This window comes from Mus musculus, chromosome 2 (assembly GCF_000001635.26).
Source record: "Mus musculus strain C57BL/6J chromosome 2, GRCm38.p6 C57BL/6J".
NCBI classification, from domain to species: domain Eukaryota; kingdom Metazoa; phylum Chordata; class Mammalia; order Rodentia; family Muridae; genus Mus; species Mus musculus.
This window is the reverse complement of record NC_000068.7, coordinates 156,377,733-156,401,543: the sequence shown is the minus strand read 5'-3', so window position 1 is coordinate 156,401,543 and position 23,811 is coordinate 156,377,733. Positions and strand designations below refer to the sequence as shown.

General features: G+C 46.5%; 2 long non-coding RNA genes and 1 pseudogene across 3 annotated transcripts; 2 read left to right on the top strand and 1 right to left on the bottom strand.

Moving 5' to 3' along the window:
• Positions 1 to 171: 171 nt before the first annotated feature.
• Positions 172 to 23,399, top strand: Gm14170. 2 transcript variants are annotated; one of them, XR_003954079.1, is made up of 5 exons: positions 172 to 574; positions 672 to 754; positions 21,386 to 21,519; positions 22,327 to 22,680; positions 23,108 to 23,399. It is a non-coding gene; the product is annotated as a predicted gene 14170 (long non-coding RNA). The 2 variants fall into 2 exon arrangements; XR_001783526.2 differs by having other exon boundaries at positions 21,386 to 22,680.
• Norad (non-coding RNA activated by DNA damage) lies at positions 8,565 to 13,481 on the top strand. The gene has a single exon (NR_024329.1). It is a non-coding gene; the product is annotated as a non-coding RNA activated by DNA damage (long non-coding RNA).
• Positions 14,256 to 14,832, bottom strand: Rpl21-ps9 (ribosomal protein L21, pseudogene 9; annotated as a pseudogene).
• Positions 23,400 to 23,811: the final 412 nt, after the last annotated feature.

The window sequence follows — 23,811 nt, the reverse complement described above, 5'->3', positions numbered from 1 at the left end:
GCAGTCAGTCAGGTCGCACCCAGTCAAGTGCCCTATAGGTTTCAGGTCTCTTGGCTTCTGGGCGGAGCCTTGGCTGGATTAGGGCGGAGCCTGGTCTTGTCAGGCCTGAAGGCAGTGCCTTCCCAGCAGCCTCCTCGCGTTGCCATGGCAGCTGGGTCCGGATCTCAGCCTGCAGCTGTACCAGGCTTTTCCACTATTGCTCTCGGAGGGCGGGAGGGGGGCGGGGGGGCCTACTTGGTTCAGAATTCTCTTCCCTGGCTCGGGCACCATCAGAGCCTGGAGATGAAGCACTGCACAATAGCAGCAGCTACCAGTGCAGGGGCAGAAGGCAGCACAGTGGTCTCCACTACCAGGTTGCCACCTTAACACCTCTTTACCTTCCTGCGGATGATTAGAAATGGCTCACATAAGGCTACACAACAAGAAGGATAAGGACGCAGAAACCTCCCAAGCCCCAGATGCACATCATGAGCTTGCACCGCCTCCAGGGGCAGTCAAATTTCTCTGGACAGTGAGGGCAAGTCCACAGGTCTGCCCGAGATGTGATTAGGGGACACGGGGCTCTATCACAGAGGTGAGTGTCAAACCTGTGATGAAAGCTGTCTACAGCATTTGATCTGAGCCTCGAAACATAGCTCCTATAATGATTCTTTTTTTTTTTTTTTTAACAGATGAGAAAATCAAGCACAACAGGGTTTCACGTCTTACACAAGGTCACCTGCCCTGAGGTGCAAGAGCCAAGACAGAATGCAAGGTAATCCAGTCCTTGATACATTGAGGTGTGACTCCTTAATCATATTCTGCTGGGATGTAGCAATATAGTCTCGGCTACTGGAAGGACGGATGGAGAACCACCTTAGACTACACTTTGGGGACAATCATGGGCAACATACTACCATCACTCAAAAAGAAGTTTTGAAAAATTCCCACCTTTTTATTATGAGCCTGTTCCCTGAAAGCACAAATCTCCACTCTCAGGTCTCACTATTCTGTTTCAGAAACCCTGGCCCTCTGCTGAATCCTCTGCATGCCTCTGTCTCAAGAACTTAGTTTAGAAATCTGTTAGAATGAAGAACTGAGGGGCTGGGATGGAGCTCAGTGGTAGAGTACTATGCCCAACATGCACAAGGCCATAGGTTTGATCCCTGGCACCCAAAAGAAAACTAAAACAAAAACTGAGGATTCAGGTTGAATCAGGAACAATTTATAAATCGACCTTATGGGGCTCTAAAATTGGGAAGCCTATGAGATTGGGGGGGGGCCTGAAAAACTGGGTGGGCACACTGTCACTACAGATACCCAAGAGTATGGCTCCAGGTCCAAATATCTGTGATTAAGTCCCAGCCGTGTGAACCAGGAGTTAGGAACACATGGCCATAAACTGAAATGTCCTCAAAGGTAAAGAGATGGCACAGTGGGTCAAGGATCAGACCAGAAAACCTGCTCCATCTAAAAGACTGTATGCCTCAGGTGTGATGACACAAGCCTTTAGTTGTAGCCCTTAAATCCTAGTATTAGGGAGGCAGGGGCTGGGGGATCTATATGAGTTCAAGGCCAGCTTGTGTCTACAGAGTCATTCCAAACTGGCTAAGACCTCATGAATAAATAAATAAGTCATGTCCGCCCCCCCAGTCACCCACTATCTCTAGCTCTCTAGTTAGGCAGTGCTGACTAAGTCAGTTAACACAGCGTCTGATTTCCACCATATATATATAAAAAACAAGAAGGAAGACTTCATCTCACTGGAATTTTATGTTGCTCAAACATTTCTGTCTGTAGAAAACATGGGAAGTATAGCATAGTCTATAAATGGAGAGGAAAGAAAAATATGCTGACTGGAGGCTTGTTGGGCATCTGCCACACAGTCTCCAGGAATTCTGAGAGCATTCCTCTGAGGAGGGGCTTGCACTCCTCTCAGACAGATGAGGGAAGGCCCTTCAAGGGATATGGTGATTGCAGTGGAGCCAGATTTCAAAGTGAGACCCTCCAAGGGCTCAGAGCAGTCTCCTTTGCCCAACCCCACAGTCACTGTTGATGGGGCCCAGTGCCTAGTCCTAGATCAGCTCCGGCCTGAGCCATACCCCAACCTCTGGTATCAACTGTTGTCAAAGTGTGACTTTTGTCCCGAGAGTCACACCAAGATGACTTCAGTAGAGCCCGAAAGAATAGGTTTTAAATGTCACACCATGCTTGTTATTTAAAATGTAGAGGAGGCTTACTGACAGAGATTCCTCAATTCCATTCAGTCAGGTTGCAGAAGGCTAAATAATGGCCGGCCAAAGACTTTTGGCTCCGGTCTCCAGGGGCCACTTTCCTCTCTTATTTTTTCTATGGCATTTGTTCCAATTAACTTAAATCCATACTTTATTCAAACTTTAGAATTTCCCCACTATCTTAGGGTTACTATTGCTATGATGAAACATCATGACCAAAAATATGTTGGGGAAGAAAGGGTTTATGGCTTACACTTCTATATCACTGTTCATCATCAAAGGAGATCAGGACAGAAACTCAAACAGAGCAGGATCCTGGAGGCAGGAGCTGATTCGGAAGCCTCAGAGGGGTGCTGCTTACTGCCTTGCTCATCATGGCTTGCTCAGTTTGCTGTCTTACAGAAGAACTCAGGAACACCAACCCAGTGATGGTACCACCTACCGCAGGCTGGATCTTCGATCATTGATCTCTACTTGAGAAAATCTGTAATAGCTATATCTTATGGAGGCATTTTCTCAATTGAGGCTCCTTCCTCTCTAATAACTCTAGCAAGTTAACATAAAACAGCCAGTTTACCCACTAATACACTTATTTAGTTTCAGAGTCCTATGGAGGACCCCACACTACGTGTAAGTCATCTTCTCTCCTTGCTCCCCTCTCTGCACTGTCTTGAGGTTTCTTGTTCTCATGACCTGATAGGTATTTGCTTGTTTGTTTGTTTTTTGAGACAGAGTCTCACTATGTTTGGCTACACTGGAACTTCTTATGTAGACAAGGCCTGGCTTCAAACTCTAGAGATTTGATTGCCTCCGCCTCCAGGGCGCTGGGGTTAAAGGCATACAGCACTACAGTTGGCTCTAATCTTGACCTATTGAGAGGTATTGGCCAGCTGTTTTACAGGAATCCCTGGATTTGGGTCCATCTGATGTCTTCCTCATGTTTAGACGGGAGTCATGCAGTTGGGAGAAGGGCACCATGGGTAAATGCTCCTGCTGCCACTGTGGGTCAGGGCTACATGCTCTCGCATGGCCTGATCACATGATCAAGCTGAATTATGCCATGTTTCTCCACACTGTAGTTAGTGTATGTACTCCACCACTGAGCTCCATCCCAGCCCTGAGAGTCTTATGTAAGAATGATTTGTCCTGGGCTGGAGAGTTGGCTCAACAGTTAAGAGCACTCGTTGTTCTCCTAGAGGCCCCGAGGTCAGTTCCCAGCACCCTCAGTGACTCACAGCCATCCATAATTCCAGTTCTAGGGAATGTCACGGCCTCTTCTGACCTCACCGAGTACTAGGCATACACATGGTGTACATATATATACACGCTTGCAAACATAAAATAACACCTTTTAAAAATCTAAAAGAATAATTTCCCACAATTTTTTAAAAGATTTATTTATTTATTTTATGTAAGTACACTGTAGCTGTCTTCAGACACCCCAGCAGAGGGCATCAGATCTTATTACAGGTGGTTGTGAGCCACCATGTGGTTGCTGGGATTTGAACTCGGGACCTTCGGAAGAGCAGTCGGTGCTCTTAACCACTGAGCCATCTCGCCAGCTAGATGGACCTTTTTAAGAACTATATATTTGAGCCATCAAGACAACTCAGCACTAAAGGCACTTTCTGGCAAGCCTGACAGTCACCAATCCCATGAGTCCAATCCCATGACCCACACAATGGAAGGAAACACTCGAAGGCATGTGTACAAACACACAAGCCAAATAAATGCATTTGTTTTTTAATTTTTAAAAATTTTTTTTTGTTTGTTTGCTTTTGTTTTTTGAGACAGGGTTTCTCTGTATAGCCCTGGCTGTCCTGGAACTCACTTTGTAGACCAGGCTGGCCTCGAACTCAGAAATCCGCCTGCCTCTGCCTCCCGAGTGCTGGGATTAAAGGCATGCGCCACCACGCCCGGCTGCTTTTGTTTTTTAAAAAAGTCTTTTTAAAAAGGTATATACTTATGCCAGGCAGTAGTGGCACATGCCTTTAATTCCAGCTCTCAGGAGGCAGAGTGAGTTCCAAGGTTACACATAGAAATCCCATGTAAAAACAAAAAAAGAAAGAGAGAAAGAGGGAGGGAGGGGGAGAGAGAGAGGAGAGTTAGGAGAGAGGAGAGAGAGAGAGAGAGAGAGAGAGAGAAAGAGGAGAGAGAGGAGTATATATTTATTTCAGTGTATGTTAGGAAAATATGGAAAATATGACTAGCATTTCAACCGTGACTTCACAGGGACAAGGGGATTCTAAGTATAGGTGGGTAATGGGAACCCTACAAATTTAAACGTGAAAGCTAACTCTCCCTGCTCAAGGTCTTAGAGGCAATTGGGTCTTGAGGCTAGAACTTTTGTGAGTGGGATTAATGTCCTTATAAAAGGGACTCTAGAGAGACTCTTGACCCCTTCTACCATGTGAGACAGAATCTTGAAGACTCCATCTGTGAACCAGAAGTCAAATCCTCACAAGATACCAAATCTACTGACTCCCTGATCCCAGACACCTGGGCTTCTAGAACTGTAAGGAGTAGGTTTCTACTGTTGCATGGGGGGTGTCATTTGTTTGTTTGGGGGCAGGGTCTCTCTACATAGCCCTGGCTGTCCTGGAACTCTTCATGTAGACCAGGCTGGTATACACCCTATAGAGATCCACCAGGTCTGTCTCCCAAGTGCTGGGATTAAGTCATATGCCATCATGCCTGGCCAAATTCCAGTGATTATAAGACACAGAATTTAAAAAAACAATAATAAAATTTAAAAAATAAATAAAAGACACAGAATTGATGATATTTGCTCATAACAGCCTAAAGGGACTAAAACACTGTGGCACATAGGCATGGAAGACACTGTTGAGCTGGTTTGGGGGATGATGGAAGCTGGAGAAATTCTGGGCTAGAACAGATTAGACTCCTAAACTCAAGCAGTGATCTAGTGAGGGTTATGATCAGGTTGTTGGCGGACACCTCCACACAACTGCCAATCAGATCTGCCTGGGTGCAGATCTGTTGATAAGGAGGTGGGTATTGCATGTCTAGGCCCAGGGAAGGCTTCACTGTTTCTTTCTCTGGCAAGATGTGTGGGTGGCTTGACGCTCAGCACTCTTTCCTGCTAATGAGCTTAGAGCTTTTGCCCTAATAAACACTACTGTGTGTCACAGGGCTGACATGTGATGGCTTCCAAGGAGAAGTGTTAGCAACATTCACTACATTTGTTTGGTACCTTTTCTCCCATGTTATCCTTAATGTGAGATAGCCACAAGGACAGGGTGGATAGAACTGGCTCACCTTTGACCTCAGATTCTTGTTTAGAGTTTCTGGACTTACGCACCCCAGCCTTGATATTCAGAATTGAACGGCACCATTTAGATTTAGCCCAGAAGCTGCCTCCCAATTGAGCAGAATTCTGCATCCCATTATCTCTAGCCTGGCCCAAGATAGAAAGTCCTTCAAAGGCTTTTCTTAGCTTGCCTGCTCCGAGTCTAAGCTGTGAGTTTCTGTGTGCAAGTGTCTGCTCAGGCCTTAGAATCTTCTGTAGTGCTCCAGGGAGTTCTGGGGTCAGGTGACCTGGATTAAACTACAGGCTTTTCCTGAGAACTAGACAGATTACATAGCCCCCTATCTGTAAGGAGAGTAATACAACATACCTCACAGGATTGCTTTGCAAATCAAGTAAGACAACAAAAATAAAGTCTTCAGTTATTAAGGTGCCTGGCCCAGAGTACATGCCCAATGAATACATCTGCATATGAAGCCCTGCTGGGTGTGTGTTAGCACAAGCCCGGCACTTGGGAGACAGCCTCGAGTAGATCTCTGTGAGTTCAAAGTCGGTCTGGTTTACATAGTGAGTTCCTGGCTAGCCAGGACAATATAGTGATGAGATCCTGTCTAAAAGAATCAACAAAGTGGCTGGAGAGATGGCTTAACAATTAAGGCTGTTCTTTAAGAGGACCCAGGTTTAATTTCCAGCACCTACATGGCAGCTCCTGTCTGTAACTCCTGTTCCAGGGGATACAACACCCTCACACAGACGTGCATGCAGGTAAAACACCAATGCATATAAAGTGCATAAAAATAAATTGTTTAAGAAATCATCACTGAAAGAAAGCGGGAAATGTGTATCACTGCTGTCTCTGGGTGCCAGGAATACCAGCTAGCTTGGCTGTGGGGGAAGCCAGAGTGCAGTAAAGGGACCACAATGGCTGATTCCTTGATATGTCACTGTGCCCACTTATCCGCCCAGCCCTCCTTCATGTCTGAAACCCTCCCCCATGGGATCACTCCTGCTCTGCAGGTGCTAAGTCTGGCAGGCACTTCTTTTGCAATGCTAGAGACCTTTGCTTCAGTTTTCTAGCCCTCCAGTCATTCCCCTGTCTCAGGCCCTTGGTCATCTACCGTAGACAAGAGTCTGTGGTCTTCTTGCAGCTTCTCATCAGAAAGGCCTTTCTGACTGGGATCCTGTGTGTGTTTACATCAAGAGTCGTAAGCTTAGGCTAGAGGTGGCTCAGTGGCAGAGCAAATCCTAAGCATGCCCATGGCTGTGGGCTCCACCCTCAGCACAGTTGTCAGGGAGGGCTATACTTACTATAGAGCTCATCATTCTCAACATACACGTTTTTTTCTTTCCTTACTAAATAGAAAAGTTCATCTTTTTCACTGAAGGAAGCACTTCATAGCTTTTTTTGTGATGTCCAATTTGCTAAAACCACTATAGCATTGTACTTTGGAACCATAATTAAATAAAAAATGATTTTATGACATTTTATTCTGTCTTTTTTTAAAAATTTGTTTATTTTATGTATGAGTGCTCTATCTGCATGTACACCTGTATGCCAGAAGAGGGCATCAGATCCCATTTATAGATGGTTGTGAGCCACCCTGTGGTAGCTGGGGATTGAACTCAAGACCTTTGGAAGAACAGACAGTGCTCTTAACTGCTGAGCCATCTCTCCAGCCCACATGTGTGTTTGTGTTTTCGTGCGTGTGCGTATGTGAGTGTGCGTTTTAACAGAAGCTAAAGGGGCTTTGGATTCCTTATAGTTACAGGCATCTTGTGCTTCCTGATGTAGGTGCTGGGATCCAAACTCTAGTCCACTGATAGAGCAAGCACTAACTGCTGAGCCATCTCTCCAGGCCCAAGGATAGTGTTGCCATTGGCATGTTTTGTGGGGCAGAAGAGTGCTTATTACACAGCCTTGGCCAACCTGGAACTTGCTGTGTGGTTTGATCATAGTCAGTCGGATAACTGAGAGAGTGACTAACTGACCAGTGAGTGGAAGCAGTAAACAACAGCACACATTACATCCTGGAAGGATGGTATGGGGCATCATGGACTATGGGCAATGTAAAACGTACACAGTGACTATTTGGGAAATTATCCACTTAGTGTTTCTGGGAAGCAGTTCACCTCTGGGTAGCTGAAACGAAAAAGGGAACCCAGGGTCAGGAGAACTACTGTATACCATACGTCACCATCTGCTGTAAGGGCTCTCATCTCTGACCTTGTCCCTGATTCCGCTGACTTTCATGGCACATCTCAAAGCCCTTCAGTGGCTCTCATTTCTGTCTTGTATTCATTGACCAGATCCAACCCTCCTCTCTTCCCTGGCCTTAGCTCTTTGTGGAGCAGGTAAGGCCTATGTGGTCCATTTCATAGCCTGTTAACTGTTTGCTGTTCTCTTCTGTTAGGGAGGCTCTTTACACACACTCTGTGAGACTATGTTATCCCTTGCCTCCTTCAAGACTTTGTTCCAGGGGACTGGAGAGATGGCTCAGCTCAGCTGTCTATAATTCCAGTTCCAGGGCATCTAAAACTTTTACACAGACACAGATAGACAGAAACAGACAGGCAGGCAGACAGACAGACACACGCACACACACACACACCACCGTGGACAGAAACTGTGAGAGGGGTGATGTGGGGGGAGGGGTCCGATTTGCCTTCTTAGCCTCATGGAATAATAAATTCTATGGGGTTGTATTTGAGTAGATAAGAGGCAAGCAGTTCACTATCTTACTAGGTAATTAGTTTATAACACCACTTCTAGTGAGACTAGTGTAGTACTTCAGGCCCTTAGGCGTTTGCCTATAATTATTTTTATAATGTATCACAAATTGCTGGGACTGCTAGTGTGGGCTTTTTCTTTTTTTCTTTTTCACTTTTGGCCTTTTATTCTCCCCTTGGCCTTCTAGTCTCTACAAAAGATGTAAAGAGACTTAAAGAAAAAAAGACCCCCGCCCCCAACCCCAGGCTCCCCCCCCCCCCCCCCCCCCCCGCTCCCGGCCGGAACCTTGCAGTTGGGGAAACGTTAGCTCTCCGGTGGTGTTTTTGCGGGCTTCCGGTGCCGCTCCAGCCTGGGCGAGAAGAATTGCCAAGTCAGTTCCGGCAGAGAGCGCAGCGAGCTCGGGAGTGTGGCCTTCTTCGCCCCGGGCCCCTCACGGCCTCGGCCCGCGCCGGGTGAGCCCGAGGGGCCCGGGAGCAGCCTCGGTCCCTACTCTGCGGACGCCAGGAGCCCTCGCCCTCGAGGCAGCCACCGGCTAGGCCACGCGGCCATTCCGCAGCGACTCTTGCCCTGCCAACGATGCGCCTGCATGGCGGCGGCCTCCCCGACTCCACCGGCGCCCTCTCTCCAGGGCCGGGCCCACCGAGGAGTCCCAGCCAGGCCTTCGAGGACGCCTCGAAAGTGGCGGCGAGCGTGGCATGACGGGAAGAATGGCATCCACCTGAAGGCCAAGGCTGGGCCTTCGGGGCTTCTGCGGCCTAAGGCGGCGGGTCTGAGCAAGAACACTCTGCCATCGCCGGCTCGGGACGGGAGGCCCACCCGTGGCCGAGCACGCAGACCTGGATGAACCGAGGCCTCGATGGGCCTGGACGAAGGTGAGCGGGGCCCCGAATCACGGCGAGAGGAACGATCGATTCTTGGGCCGCGGGTCTTCCCTCCACCCGAGAGAAGCCGAGACGCGACAACCGCAGGCGGCCATTCGGAAACGCTGTCGCCGTAGAAGTCCTGTGTATATAATATGAAAAAGCTGCTCTCAACCTTTCCCCCGACCCTTTTTAGACTTCTGGCTAAATCTGGACGTCTAACTGTAGAGATTGCCGACGCAGGGTAAAGGAGAGGTAGGAGATGACGTGAATACCCAGTCGCCATAAAAAGAAGATCGTGGACACGTCTTCTGCAAGTGATTTTGAAATGGAATTGTTTAGGCCGCCTCTAGAAAGACCCAGGAGCGACACTCGTCCCTGTTTGTTCAGTACCTTAGAGGATCCAGCAGGAGGAAGAAGAGGCCCGGAGCCAGATTGGTCGTGTGAAGAAGACGTGTCTCTCTTTTTTATCCTATTGTATTGTGTATGCATTTTAGTCCTCATTTCTTACCCCCCACACCATGTTTGCGTGTGTGCCTGTGTGTGTGTATTTGAGTGTGTTTGAAAATGCCAGGTTTTGGGGGTAATGTCTTTCTAGCTGCTCTGAAGTGCCTGCCATATTTTATAAGTAGTAAACATGCTGTAAATACCTTTTTGTTAGGATTCATTTGAATTATTGTTTGGAGAAGAAAAGCCAAACCTCTCCTGAGTTGACCGCATTGTGTTTGTGCCCTGGTTCCCAGAAGGAAATCCAGAGCTCTAAGCTACTGTGGTCCGTGAGTGGAAAGGAACCACTATCTCCCACTATCCCATTTTGTTTGGCTTTTCTTTGTACATAGTGTATGTAAAGGACAAAGGGGTCCTAATTTACAACATCTAGTCACTCTAGATGTTAAAGAGGTTGCCAGTGTATGACAAAGTAGAGTTAGTAGAACAACACTTTTTTTTTTTTTTTTTTTTACATTTTGTGTTAAAGTTGTAATTACTCTTGTTACGTGTGCCATTTACTGACTGCTGTGTATATAGTGGACAACAGTCCTTACTTGAAACATCTGGTCTATCTAGATGTTTAGAAGTGCCCAACGTATGTTAAATGTAGAGGTAGTGAAATATCACTTTGTAAATATCTTTTTGCAAACACTCATGAGTCGTTGTCTTTGGGGAGTGGGGTGATGAGCCCTCTGAGCAGTACTGTCTTTACTTGCTCCGGGGTTTGGAGGAGGTGTTGGGAGGCAGTGACAACGGCCATGTAGTGTGTGTGTATATGGGACCTTTTCAGATGCCATTTTTATATTCTTGCATTTTGTTTTGCTGTGTGTATACTGTATATAATGGACAAATATGTCTAAATTTTCAACATCTAGACTCTAGATGTTAAAGAGGTTGCCAATGTATGACAAAGTAGTAAATTTAGCACATAGTGTACACCGTTAAAATTCATAGAAAATTTTGTTCTGTAAATGGCTTGGGGATAGGATTTGCTCAGCTGTATCTAAGCATTACACATACCTATATTTGTCTATTGGTTTGAAGGGAGAAGAAAGTGGGTCGAAGCCCAAATGGTTATGTTTAGAAGATACCTCAGATAATAACCATTGCTTTGCATACAGTTTTATTTACCAGTGCCATGTCAATAGCAGATAAGTTCTTACATGAAACATCTAGTCTTTTAGATATCTGAAAGTGCTTGATACATTTAAAGGTACAGGTAATAGAATAATATTTTGTGTATATAGTTTTTTTAAACTGGAGAAATGCTGTGTGTAGAAGTAGAATTGTTAGCCCGCCTCTGAGAACAGTGTACCGGCTGTGCTTGTTCAGTGGATCAAGGAGGTGGGAGGGAAGGAACTGCAAAAAGATTCCATTTGTGTGCTAGACATTTCTAGCTTACCCATCCCCCTGTGTGTTGTGTGCATCTCATGTAACTTTGCTATGCTGTATATATTGTACATACTGGACAAACGAGTCCTATGATATCTAGTCTCTAGGTATTAAAGAGGTTGCCAATGTATGACAAAAGTAGTTAGTAAACTCACACATTCTGTATACTCTGTTAGTTCATAGCAAGGTTGTCTTCTGAAGAGTTGTGAAAGTGTATCATCCAAGTGACGAGTGACATAGGCACCCGTGCCTATGTCACGGGACACAAGATGGGCTGAAGGGGAAGAAAGGTCGGAGACCAGAATGTCCTCACCAGAAGACACTTGGAGATCTAACTAGTTACATGTGTGTGGTTTCAGTACTACTATGTATATAGGGGACAAATTCATGTCCTCATCTGAAACATCTAGTCCTTCTAGGTGTTTAGAAGTGCACAAAGTATGTTAAAAGTAGACATAGTAAATAATACGTGTTGTAGATTCTGTTTAAACTCATGGTGAAGTGTTGTCTTTTGGAACTAGAAAGAGAAACTGCTTCTGAGCAATGCAGCCTTGCTTGTGCAGGTCTAGGAGGGAGGAAGAAAATGAATGAAGAGCCTAATGCTGATGCAAGTTTGGTAATACAAGGTTATCCATTGTTGCTTATATCTGTGCATCTTACTTTGCAATGTATAGAAAACATAGGTCCAAATTTGCAGCACCCAGTCTTCCTAGACTGTAAAGGTGCCAGTGTGTGACAAAGTAGAGTTAGTGAAAAGACATATTTATAGATTATGTTAAAATTTGTAGGAAAAAAACCTTAAAACCACTTAGGAAGTGAAATTGTTAATATTCCACAAAAACATGACAGATGCATACACATGGCCCCTGGGGGGAGAGAACTGGAAGAGGGGCTGGACCAGAACCTTGCTGTTTAGAAGGCAGTCTGACCACAGCCTTTGTTAGGTGTGCAGTGTATTCACTGTGGTGTACACATGCTGGGGAAACCAAAGTGCTTACTGGGAACATCTGGTCTCCAGCCTTTTAGGTGCATGATAGACCTGATGTGGTAATGCATGCCTTTAATTCTAGGCTGAGGCAGGTGGATCTCTGTTCTGGGTCAACCAGGGCTATAGACTTTGTCTCAAAACAGTGAGAAAGTGTACATAACGGATTGGTAGGGTGGCTCAGCATGTAAAGGTGCTTGCTACTAAGCTGGTGACCTGAGTTTGATTTCCGGGATCCACTTGATAAAAGCGATTCACAGCTTGTCTTTTAGCCTCCACACAAGTGCAGTGGCACATGTGCACACATGCATACAGTATTGCATACATGTAAAAATAGAGGGCTGACACCACTTTGTTAACGATGATTTTGTTACAGGAATGGTCACACTGGGGGAATGGAGGTTAAGCTTGGCCTTTGAGCAGATGCTGTTACCAGGTGATGGAGGTGGGCTAGGGCAAAGCTTAGTGCTCAGAAAGAGGCACTGTAGCTGTTGGTTGGTTCGAGTTGTCTAGCCATTGGTTGGGTGTGCATTTCACTTAATGTTGCCAGGTAGTAGAGGTAAGTCCCAGTGCCTAAAGGATGTTAGAAGTAGCAAGAGTCACTAAAGGCCAGGCTCATCTTTGGGGAGGGCTGTTTTCTTGGTGTGGCCTTTGTTAATCCTCTCACTAGCATCATCTGCACTTAGGAGTTGTGCAGTGAAGAGGATGGCTGAGGGAAAGGCTGCTAGTGCCTCTGTCCAGGGGACAGCTCTACCCAGGGGTCCTATGTGCATCGTGGTAAAATCTTGTGTTCATTATGCACAGTTGTCATCTGAATGTTACATCCTAAAGGAAAGCACATGGTTAAGAGTAGAGCTAATGGCTATGGTGGAATTGACAAAAGGGTTCCTCTTGAACATGGAACTGCTAAGCCATGTCTGGCCAGTGTGGGGAAATTCATGTTGCTAGGCTGACTGGAGGGACACAGGTTCACAGGATGAGGTCTGCAGGTGTGTTGAGACTGACATCCTGAGAGCCCCTACCGTAGGTGTGTCTCCCAGCTGCTCCGTGTGGAATACATTTGTTGAGTGGGAAGATCCCTTCTACATATGCTAGTATATAGATCTGGTGATAAGCTTAGGAATGCTATACTTAGTGTGGTCTGTTGCTTTGTGTTTCCTTGTAAGCTGAGACTGAGCGAATGCAGAATTTAATTGTAACTTTGCCAGTACATCTATCTAGAGGCCTGCTGCCATTTTTGTCTTCTATGAAATTTCTGTTGCCAAGGAAGACAGGATTACAATTTTGTCTGACAGATTGAGATGGCATGGTGTATTCTTGGTTATCAAAATCCCTGTGTAGTGTGGGGTTTTTAATTGGTGAATATTCACAATGTGGGGAAAGCATGGTACATACTGTATAATCTCAATTACCCAAGTGTGTGTACGCTTGCAGGATCTAGAACAATACATCGAGCTGAGCTGCTTGTGACTGGGTGACTTTGTTCTTGCTTTCTTGTTTCCTGTAATGCATATACTAAAAAAATAAACAAAAGCTTCTTTAAAGACTTGGGCGTCTCTACTGCTTGTGTAATAAAGAACGAAGTGTTCATGCTAATGGGCTGAGATAGATGGGGCTCTCATCTTCAGTGCCTTCCTTCCTGCCTAGGGGTTAGCTTCCTCCCTGGACAAGGCAGTGTGAGATTTCACCTGGGGTCTCACAGTTCCTTATGCTTCTGCAGGCTTGAATGTAAGAACCTGACACCCCACAATGTGGTCTTTCCCCAGCAGCCCTCTCTACCACCTGAGCCAGTTGTCTTCAAAGCCACACACAAATTACACTGCAGTTATAGGATACAGCACATTGCCTGCCAGGGAGCAGGGGCTTAGGTGGTGTCTTTTTTTCTTGGATTGTTCCTTTGTGCTACGTGCTGGTTCATGCACCCATTGAAGAGCCACGGTTTTCCAAGCAAGAAGTTTCCTTGTGATTGTCCAAACCAGAGGCTTGGACAGGTCAGATGCAACACCACTCACCTAGGTAAGGCTCAGGGAATATCTGAAGTGGCAGTGCAGAGATTTTTATCCTCCACTTGGGTGGGTGGGTGGGGGTGCTTGTCAGGGTACTTTGAATCTCTGGCCTGGGTTAGATGTACCAGGTTATCCACCCGGGGTCTGAAAGATCAACAGTGTTTGCCTTTCCAGGTAATGATGGGCCATTCGAAGCCATCTTTCATCAACAGCAGAAGTCAGGACCAAGCTTCTAAAATATTCTTTTTTTCTAAAGTGTCGGTGATCTTGGAAAAAAGGCTAATTCTAGGCTTATAAGCAGGGAATGTACAGGACCACCCTGACATTATTATTATGGAAAACACTTTATAGTCCTGGTACTATATTTCTTTGTGTACATTAGGCCATGAATTCATGTGGAATGGGCTCCAGCAGCTCTGGCTCTTTTCCGTTAGTCCTCACAAAGTGGGCTTCTCTGGGTGGCGCAGGCTGGCGCTTCAGCTGCACTCAGGCTCCCTTCTCTCTGGCTTCCTTTTTCTTCTGATCGTTCTCCTTCACCCACTTCAGGAAGCTGTCTCTGCTCTTCGAGTGCTTGATGTGCTCAATCCGCACATTGATCCTCGTGGCCAGAATCTTGCTCTTAACTTGTTTGTTGACAATGATGCCCACGGCATGCTGGGTGACATTTTAGACTCTTCCAGTTTTGCTGTGGTAACACTTATGGGGCACTCCTTTTTGAACAGTGCCCATTCCCTTGATGTCTACAATATCACCCTTCTTGTAGATTCGCATATGTGTGGTCAAAGGAACAACGCCATGTTTACTAAAAGGCCTAGAGAACATAAACCTGGTGCCTCTCCTCTTTCCCTTTGTGTTTGTCATTTTGGCACGTTACTAGAAGATGGCTGCCGCCTTTTTTTTTTAATTATTTCATTTATATGAGTACACTTTAGCTGTCTTTCAGACACACCAGAAGAGGGCATTGGATCCCATTACAGATGGTTGTGAGCCACCATGTGGTTGCTGGGATTTGAACTCAGGACCTCTGGAAGAGCAAACAGCCAGTGCTCTTAACCACTGAGCCATCTCTCTAGCCCCTTATTATTATTAAAAGATGATGGAGCCCGGCATGGTGGTGCACGCCTTTAATCCCAGCACTCGGGAGGCAGAGGCAGGCAGATTTCTGAGTTCGAGGCCAGCGTGGTCTACAGAGTGAGTTCCAGGACAGTCAGGGCTATACAGAGAAACCCTGTCTCGAAAAACCAAAAACAAAACCAAAAACAACAACAAAAAAAGAGATGATGGAGACACCAAAATGACATAGAAGCCAATTTAAAATGGCTTCCACTGACCAAATCTGTGACTGCTTGAGAGCATGCTTGGAAGTTCTGGTAGGGGACTGAAGCTACTCTTAGTCCCTTGGCTGAAGACCTTGTTTATTAGGAAGGTCACATCCTCTTAACCAAGTATGCCACTTTAGCAGGAACACAGAACCAAGTCAGCTGAATCAGCTTTGGTCATGGATGGAGTGACAGACGTCGCAGTGAGGTTACCTCCACTCCTGAGAAAGTGGAAACTTTTTTTTCTTTTCTTTTTTCTTTTTGAATCTGTTATTTTTAAGCATTTTTCCTGTATGCAATATGCATGTCTGCCTGTGATGAGCATGGAGTTCCACATTTTTTAGATAAAATTCTGGAGCTCTTTGCACAACAACATGAATGTACTTCATACTACTGAACCATAACACTTCCATATCGCAGACCTAAATGATAATGTCACATGGGGTTTTGTTCTGTTTTATTTTAGTAAAAAGAGAAGAGTGACAGCCAGGCAGTAGTGGCACACGCCTTTAATCCTGGCACTTGGGAGGCAGAGGCAGGCAGATTTCTGAGTTCAAGGCCAGCCTGGTCTACAGAGTGAGTTCCAGGACAGAAGAGTGACTATGGCAAGCTGCTATTACCAGAAGAGGAAGACTGAAACCCTGTTTCCTAGCAACCAAATGGTGCCTCCAATCCCAGCTGCCCAGGAGGCAGAGGTAGGAGGTTTTTAAGTTTGAGCCTAGCCTAGCTAACCTTGTCTCAAAATGAAAAGTAAGGGAACTCAGGATGTCGCTCAGTGGCAGAATGCTTATCTAACACACATAAGCCTAAGTTCAGCAGCCAGCAGGAACATGGTGTGGTGGCACAAGGTGGGGGGAGCAGGGACAACACAAAATGCCACTCTTGGGTTTCCTACCTGCCAAATGGAGACACTAAATCTAATCACAGAAGAATACCATATAAACCCAAGTCAAAGGACATACCTCAAAGTAACTGCCCTGTAATCTCCAAAAGTATTGGGGACATAGACGTCAAAACAAGACTGAGAGATGTTATACAGGAGTAACCAAAGCTGTGACAAGGAAATGGATCTATGTGCACCACGTGTGTCCAGCCCATGTGTGTGCAGTCCACATGTGTGCAGTTCATGTGTGTGTAGGTGCCTGTAGAAGCCAGGAGACAGCATCAGAATCCCTGGAGCTGGGGTTGTAAATGTGTGAGCCACCTGATGTGGGTGTGGGGACCAAACCTGGCCCTCCAGAGAAGCATCAAGGGCTCTTAACCTCTAGGCTCTCTAGGCCTCAGAACAAGTCTTGCCACACACACACACAAAAATCTATTTTTGTCTATAGATTTTTTAGGTTTTGTTTTTTCAAGACAGGGTTTCTCTGTGTAGCCCTGGCTGTCCTGAAACTCACTCTGTAGACCAGGCTGGCCTTGAACTCAGAAATCCACCTGCCTCTGCCTCCCAAGTGCTGGGATTAAAGGTGTGTGATACCACCTCCGCCTAGCAACATTTTTATATTATAACTACAGGTCTGACTTATTTATTTAGATATTGAGGCCACAGTTACCAAATGCTTAAAAAAGTAAAAAAACAAAAACAGTTTTAGTTCACAGCAAAACTGAGTGGAAGGTATAGAGATTTGCCATGCTCTCCTTGCCCTTGCCTGTATCTGGCTTCCCCCATATCTTAGCTATGGTTTTATTGCTGTGAACAGCATACTGTGGCCATGGCAACTCTTGTAAAGTATTTAATTGGGGCTGGCTTACTGTCTCAAAAGTTTAGTCCATTATCATCATCGTGGGAGCATACAGGTAGACAAAGGTGCTGAAGGAGCTCAGAGTTCTACAACTAGATCTACAGCCAGCAAGGAGGAAAGCAGGCCACTCAGCTTGGTCTGGGCTTCTGAAACCCCTCCTCCAACAAAGACACACCTCCCAATAGTGCCACTCCCTTTGAGCCTGCAGGGCCATTTCTTTCAAACCACCACATTCTCCTCCCTAGCCCAGATAGACCTGTAGCCATATCATAGTGCAAAAAGCATTCAGTCTAACTTCAAGATTCCCCATAGTCTATCAGTCTTAACACCATTTAAAAACCCCAAGTTTCTTCTGAGACTGACACAATCTCTTGACTGTAACGCCCTATATAAAATCAAAATCAAAAAGTACATACTTCCAACATATAATGGCACAGGCTATACATTACTATTCCAAAATGGAGGGAAGGCAGGACAGTGAGGAAATACTGGATCAAAGCAAGACAAAAAGCCAGCGAGACAAACTCCAAGCTCTGCATCTCCATGTCTGATGTCAAAAGGCTCTTCAGATCTCTGATTCCTTTCAGCTTGGCTGACTGCAGCACGCTTCTCCCTTGGGCTGGTGTCACTCCCTGTTAGCAGCTTTCCTCAGCAGGTGTCCCACGATTCTGGCATCTCCCACCTCTTTGGGTCTCCCATACAATCCAGGCTTCACCTCTGAGGCTCTACACAATGGCCTCACTAGGCTTCCATGCACAGGCACCCCCAACACACTCCTGACCTCAGAGTTTTTCCTTAGTCATGGAGGGGGATTCCGGAACCCCTTTCTTCTATCCTTGACTCTAAAGCCAGAACCACAGGGCCAAAGCTGCCAAGTTCTGCTGCTTGCTGGGGCCTGACATAGCTCCCTTAGCTCCCTTGTTCAATTTATATATATAATAAGTTCTGCACCAGCTTTTTTGTTTGTTTGGGTTTTTTGCTTGTTTTTTTGTTTTTTGATTTTTGTTTTTTTCAAGACAGGGTTTCTCTGCAGCCCTGGCTGTCCTGGAACTCACTCTGTAGACCAGGCTGACCTCGAACTCAGAAATTCGCCTGCCTCTGCCTCCCAAGTGCTGGGATTAAAGCCGTGCGCCACCACACCCGGGTCAGTTTTTTGTTTTTAATGGTTTCCTTCCCTGTCTATAGTTGGCTCTCCTGAAACTCACTCTGCAGACCAGACTGGCCTCAAACTGCCTACCTCTGCCTCTGGAGTGCTGAGATTAAAGGTCCAAACCACAGGACTCAGCCCTAAGCTTTTCTTTAATTCCTTGTCATATGTTGGGTGGGGTCTGGCTCTGAGGTCACCACTCCCTTTATCCCACTTAGCACTTTCACTTTTATCTACAAACTGTACATTTTGTATTTTTCCTTGCTTATCTTGCTCCTTTTCATTTTAGATCTACTACTAATAACCATACAACACAGTCAAGACTAGGCTGTTTTGAAATCTCTACTGAAGCTGTTAATAACTCTTCAATTTAACTTCAGGCAGATTTTTGGGGAGGAGACAAGGGCAGAAAGCAGACACATTCTTTGCCAAAAGAAGAATAGTCTAGGCCACATACTAAAATTATTCTCCTCTAAAACCTCTTGAGCCAGTCCTACACAGTTCAAATCAACCTCCGCACCACTGTCTTCTATGTTCCTACTAGTGTGACCCATTAAGGCCTGCTTAAAGCATTTGATTACTTTTCTAATCCAAAATCCCAAAGTCCACATTCCTCCAAACAAAAGTAGAGTCAGGTCTATCCCAGCGATACCCCACTCCTGGTACCAACTTCTTAGTAAGGGTTTCATTGCTGTGAAGACGGAGAGACACCATGGCCACGGCAAGTCTTAAAAAGGAAAATGTTTAACTGGGGCTGGCTTGTTGTTTCAGAGCTATAGTCCACTATAGGCATGATGGGAACCCATGGTGGCACACAGGCAGATATTGTGCTGGAGTAGGAGCAGGAAGAGAGAGTGCCAATGGACCCAAAGCCTACCTCCCAATGACATGCTTTCTCCAACAAGCCCACATCTCCCAATAGTGCCACTCTCTATGAGCCTGTGGGGGCCATTTTCACTCAAACCACCATACCCTACCATCAGCATCCCTCACCAGATGGGACAGTTTTATAGAGGATAAATTATCCACACCAGAGTCCATGCCTTATGTTAGGAGTGGCCATTGTACTGTACATCCCAGCCTGTGGGACTGGACAATTATATAATGGTGTGTAGTCACCATTAGAGTGTTTTGGTGTTTGGGTTTTATTTTGTTTTTGTCTATTTGTTTTTGTTTTTTATTGTTTTTGCTTTTGTTTTGTTTTTGAAGTGATTGAGTGTACTTACTGCCAGTGTACACTTAAAATAGTTAAGTTGACACTGGGTGTAGTGACCCATGCCTGTGATCCTAGTACAAGGGAGGCTGAGGCAGGAGGACCTTGAGTCAGAGGTCACTGAACTACACGGTAAGACCTTATTTTAAATACATACAGTTAAGACTATGAGTTTTATGTGGTTTCCATTTATAATTTTTTTGGTTTTTTTTTTTTTTTTTTTTTTGGTTTTTCGAGACAGGGTTTCTCTATATAGCCCTGACTGTCCTGGAACTCACTTTGTAGACCAGGCTGGCCTCGAACTCAGAAATCCAACTGCCTCTGCCTCCTGAGTGCTGGGATTAAAGGCATGCACCACCACGCCCGGCCTCCATTTATAATTTAAAATAACCTTTGAGCTGGTTCAAAGAACTCCTGAACACCTCGCACCCAGGTTTGCCAGTTGTTATTTTCTCTTTTCCCGTCATTCTCTCTGTTGTAAATATATGTATGTATGAAGTATGCGTGCAAGATGTGCTGCATGCATGTGTCTGCATGCATGTATCTCTGCATGGCATGTACAGGCTGTGCAGGGCATGCAGAGGCCCAAGGCTGATACTGGAATCATGTTCCATTGTCCTCTTAGCTCACTGAGGCGGGAATTTCTCAATCAAACCCAGAGCTCCCCCATATGGGGATTAGCAGTGTCTGCCTTCCCAGGCTGCAACTGGAGAGAGGCAGCCATGGCCTCTTAGTGCAGTCAGTTCTAGGGACTGTTAGCCGTAATTGTGTTAGCCACTGAGCCATCTTTTCAGTCACCCATTTAGTTCTATTTTCTCAAAATATGGTGTCTTTTTCTATGTAACTTAAAAATAGGTCAAGGAATGTATTAATCCCCAAGAAAAGGAGATTGGATTACATAACACAAGACAATGGGAAACAGTTAAATCAAGAAACAATTCTAGTCTCTAGCCCTCAGGCCACTTCATTCTCAGGCTGCTCTCATCTTGATTTGTGTGGGGGGAAGGGGGTAGGTAAGAACATAAGTGGGGCCAAGAAAATGTCATGGTTAGCCTCAGCTGTCAACTTGACACAAAGTAGAGTCGCCTGAGAAAAGGACGCTTCATCTGAAGAATTGCCTCCCTCAGTCGTCCTGTAGCAATTCTGTGGGGTGTTCTTGATTGATGTAGGAGGCCCTGCCCACTGTGGGCGGTGTCACTCCTGCTCCCAGTTATATACAAAAGCAAGCTGAGCAATCCAGTAAGCAGTGTTCCTCCACAGCCCCTGCTTTACTTCTTACCCCCAGCTCTGGCCCTGGCTTCCCTTGACGATGGCCAGGAAGCTAAAATGAACCCTTTTCAACTTGGTTTTGAGCAGAGGGTTTCCTCCTAGCAACAGAATACAAAGTAGGACATGAGACAGGGGTCCGCCTTGACAGGGGAGAGTAATGAGCCCTAGAAAGGAAAGGTCCCATAGTGCTGTCTCCTCTCGCTGCCCCCAGCTCTCTCCTTCTCCCATGTTGATTCCCAATGGTCACAACTCTGTAGCACCTATGAATACCTCACTCTTCCAGCTTTGTTCCCACTCCTTGGCCACTAGAAACTGTGATCATCCTATAGTCCCAGTGACAGGCCTGCAACTAAGTTCCTTGTTAAAGACGTGGCAACAAGGTGCACCAGGGCAAAGTGACCTGGGCTGTCCCAAAGCTCCCCGCCTCACAGGTGCCCCCAGGTTCCCAGGACCGGAAGGTGAGATTACCCCTCCCCTCACAATGAGGACTAGAGCGGTACCAAATGTGTTTGCTTCCAACTCCAAGCGGGCTCTTAAGACTCTTCCTATAATAAACACTGGCAACACTCCCTCTGTTTGTTTCTCCAGTGGGTTTTCCCATTTCCTCCAAACAGTGGAAGCTTTGACTGCCAGGGGGCTCTATTTTTGGCTGGGTGTGCCTACTTACATATGGGAGATCATGGCGGAGGGCGAGTGTGTTCTGTCTCGTGCAGTCTCGAGGCTTGGGTACACAGAATTTCTCTCCACAAAACAGGTGGCTCGCTGGGGAGAGATGAGTAACAGTGGCGTAGCAGTGCACACACTCCGAAGTGACTAACCAGGAGTGGGCAGCATGTGGAAAGGCACGCACACAGGCTGCCTGGATCAGCCACGCAACAGGCAAGCGGGGTGAGACAAAGCTTTTGCCTTCCTGGGCCTCAGGCTCTCTCTCTCTAACAAATTGAATAATGCCTCCTGGTTAATAGGCTATAATTTAAAAACAAGTGTCAGCCTTGTGCTCTGGTTTAGCCTGAGTCCCCATGGGCTCATGTGTTAGAAGCCCCGCCCTAGTGTGGCAATGGTAAGAGCCAAGTGGGACCTATGGAATGGGGGTGTAGCTCAGCGGTAGGGTGCTTGCCTAGCCCACAGCCCCAGGTCAGGTCACTAGCATCGCATACAACTAAGCATGTCGGCACAGGCCCGTAGTCCCAGCACTCAAGTGAAGGCAAGAAGAGCAGAATTGAAGGGCATCCTTGGTTCACAGTGAGTTTCCAGCCCAGGCTGCCCTGTCCCAAAATAATCAAGAGGTGGGAGGCCCTTGGATTATGTGGGCAGATTCTACCCTCAAGAGATTAAGGTGGATCGGTCTCACAGTATAGCCCTGGCTGGCCTGGAACTCACAACAATCCACCTGCCTCTGCCTCCCCAGGGCTGGGTTAAAAGTGTATGCTACCACACTTGGCACTAGGGTAGCTTTCATGAGGCCTGGTTGTTCTTTCAAGACCAAATATCATAAAAGGCCAAGTCTGGCCTGGCCTGTCTCACTGTGTGACCTCCCTCTTAGATTCCCACTGTGACAATGTTAGCTGTCATGTGAGCAGCCACAGAGGACCGTCAATAGGGCTGACAGCATGCTACTGCGACTTTCAGCTTTGAATACCATGAACAAAATAAAAGACTTTTTGTTCTAATTCAACCTGGGATGTTTCATTATAGTGGGAATCCGACCAGAACACCTCTGCACGGTACCACACACACTCATGCCTGAGCCCAGAACCTTCTCCTGCAGTTTGTCTTTTATTTATTTTTGAGACAGCGTCTCGGGGCAGCCTCAGACCTGTGAGCCTCTTCAGGTACGGTGATATTCCACCTGGCCCAGCACCTTCCCTTTTCTCAGAAACAGAACTGTAGGCTTCCTGGAACTTCAGACCTGTGCTCGGGTCTGCGTCTGTCAGGCCTCTGCAATGTGAAGCCATCCTCTTTTGCTAACACTTGTGCCATGGGGAATCATATCTACCTTCTGAACGAACTCTCCTGAGTGATGCTGACCCCGGATCGGCATTGCTTCAGGTAAGGGCTGGGGGTAGGGAGGCAGAGGCTTGGGAACTGATCCTTTCTGTATCCCTCAGCTCAGAAGCTCAGAAGTTGTCCTACCCTGACTGGCCCACCCCCTTCCCCACCAATGTTTTAGGCAGTACCCTCTCCCCTTGTCTGCCAACGGGTGAGTGACCCTCTGACCTCCACCTGCCAGGCTGCTCCTTAATGTTGACATCAGCCAGGTCATTAGAGAAGACTGTAGGATGTGCTGAGATACCAGCTTGGCCCCCTGCCCCGCAAATCATTTGCTGATGGCTCTTATTGCAGATGCTTGTCAGGCTCAGCTCTGAGGTCTGGTCCCGTTATCGAGGGAAGCCGTCCCTGGTTGATAGGGCTCCTTGTTAAATGGTACTAACCACCTCTGCAGTGCAGCAAGCACTTCCGTTGTGTTTGATCTTAGGATGGTGCGGGAGAGCAGAAGGCTCACACTGACCCAGCCATGCATGCTTGGTCACTGAGTTCATAGGAGTAGCCACACGGGAGCTCCCTGCTGGCTGTGGAGAGGACGCCTACCTCTGCAGATTTCTTCTCTCTAAATCCCTGTGACTGCTCTGGGGACTCGGAGAACTGTATTCCACTCTGTGAGTTTCTGAAGCCCACCTATGGCTTCTCCTCACTCAGGGCCTTAACCTTACCCCAGGATGCCCTTCCTTGTCTAGCTTACCCCCTTCCTTGTCTAGCTTCTCCCCACCCCCACCCCACCCCACCCCATGCCCTGCATGTCTCTCTCCTCTCTTTAACCTCTTCTCTCCTGCCCTTATCCCTGGCTATCCTTTCCTCATTTTGATTTTTGAGCCAGGGTCTCTATATTGTCCAGTGAGGCCTCCTAAGTTTGGTGATTAGCTGTGTGCTACCATTTCTCATCAGATTGTTGCCGCAGAGAATGTGTGGAAGAACATTCTGGAAGCTTTTCTCTCACTACCCAAGAAGTAGGACCCAAATGTCCTGATGAAGAAAAACTTTACCTTCTTATACATGTATCACCTCAGCAGTCCAATGGGGAAGAGCTGGCAGAAGCCAGCAGGGAGTGTGTGTGGGGGGTGTCACTGGATTCCACAAACTGATATTTAGCAAGATGGCTGTACTGTGGATGCTCCGTTCTTA